At 39.8% G+C, this 1674-nt stretch overlaps 1 long non-coding RNA gene across 1 annotated transcript in view; it reads right to left on the reverse strand.

The window, feature by feature from the left end:
- Positions 1-420, reverse strand: part of LOC109463194 — a 2908-nt gene extending 2488 nt beyond the window's left edge. Inside the window, exon 1 of the long non-coding RNA XR_002139811.1 lies at positions 248-420. This is a non-coding gene — a long non-coding RNA (uncharacterized LOC109463194). The remainder of the gene's footprint in view (positions 1-247) is intronic.
- Between the last annotated feature and the right edge of the window lie 1254 nt (positions 421-1674).

Genomic DNA, 1674 nt, shown 5'->3' on the forward strand with positions numbered 1-1674 from the left:
ATTCCCTAAGTTGCAAAAAGAGAAACATTGTATCACTATTAGGACATGTTGACCCCACTGGCAGTACGTTTGAAGGTAAAGTTACATAGTTCGTTCATTACCTATTAAATTTTTTTACGGAGAGATTTCCGTGCACGTGGTTCAGAAGTAGAAATGAAAACGCTAGGAAACCAAACACTTCACTGTCCGCTGAAGGTTACGTTACATACAACCGATTCCGGTAAAATGCAATTGTCGACAGTCTCACCTTTACATTGCGGGTCTCCTCGCCGGAATATTAACGTTATGTTTGAACCCGCCGAAATTCAGGTAAATTCCTGTCGGTGTGGTGATGACCTGGACGTTTTTGGCACCGTCGTTTCCCTCACATTTCGACGTGCAGACCGCCGTGTCGATAGCGACTTCCCTTCGCGCTGAAGAAGCAAGTGAAATCGACTTATTAAACTCAGCCGTCCCCGCATGCCGACTTCATAACTTCCAACCACCTGTGCGAAGAATTCTAGCCTCCGATTGGTCGATTGAGCAGAATCCTTGCATGCTCATTGGTCAGAAAAATGCAGTTTGGAGCCTCTCCGTTGGTCAGAAAAATGCACGTTTCCCATTGGTCATCTCTGCTGATTAGATTAATTTTGACGATTTGGTTGGTCACTGCCTGCTTGGGGGTTTTCGACAACGCAGGAGACGGTGCAAAAAGAGCGCCGGCTAGCGACCTTACTTGATGCTACAGTATTTAACATGCCCCTAAAAAAACAGAATATGATACTGGTCTCTATTAAAAGCCATTAGAAACTAAATCGACTGATTGATAAATTGATCAATTAAACTAGGGGATATCTTGCTATTTGGTTCAGGCCTTTCGCCAGGTTTCTTCAAATTTAGAATTTCTGATCTTTTATTTATTTATTTATTTATTTATTTATTTTATTTTCCGTCATTTTTATACAGGGTAACCCAATTCAGTGATGGCACTGCTTTTCAACGGGGCCCTGTATTACACAGAACAATACAACAATCACATACAAATAATAACATTAGCATCCGACCTTTTGGGCTTTTTTAAGTACTAGTATACATACTACACACAATCTACAGTTCCCAATCATTGGTTTTTGATGAATGTGCTTAATTAGGCATGACAGAAAGTAAACATACGTTTTGTGCTAGCAAATTCTATTTGATTTTTTTTCCAATCTTAAAGGAGTACTAACCTCCAGAAGGAAGTGCTATTTTCCGATACATCATGCTGCAATGAATACATAACTAGCCGACTTTTTACATAATTTCGCTTGTACGGCTTGCGCGGCGCATGTTTGTAAAGTGATATTAATATCATTTTCCCCCATGCTGAACCACAACTGATACATCCGGGAACTCTGGCTTACGCAATACTCATACACTTCAAGTCAACATAAACATTTTTTGGCGAAAATGGTAGGAGACAAGCACACTAACAAGCTGATTATTGAGAAATTACTTGCTTTACTTTGCTTGACCTGTGGCTTGGATATTATAATGTCAGGATGTCGAATACAGTGAGCGCCAGTTTCACGCTGCGTGTTTTGATTTTCTCAACTTATTTGCATGTAAGTATTACTTGAACAGATAATTAGATTACGCCACTTATGGAAAAGATTACTAGATTACGCCGTTTTTTTCATCGTCAATATTTGTGGC

The sequence above is a fragment of the Branchiostoma belcheri genome, unplaced genomic scaffold (genome assembly GCF_001625305.1).
Source record: "Branchiostoma belcheri isolate BF01 breed outbred unplaced genomic scaffold, Haploidv18h27 scaffold123, whole genome shotgun sequence".
NCBI lineage: Eukaryota > Metazoa > Chordata > Leptocardii > Amphioxiformes > Branchiostomatidae > Branchiostoma > Branchiostoma belcheri.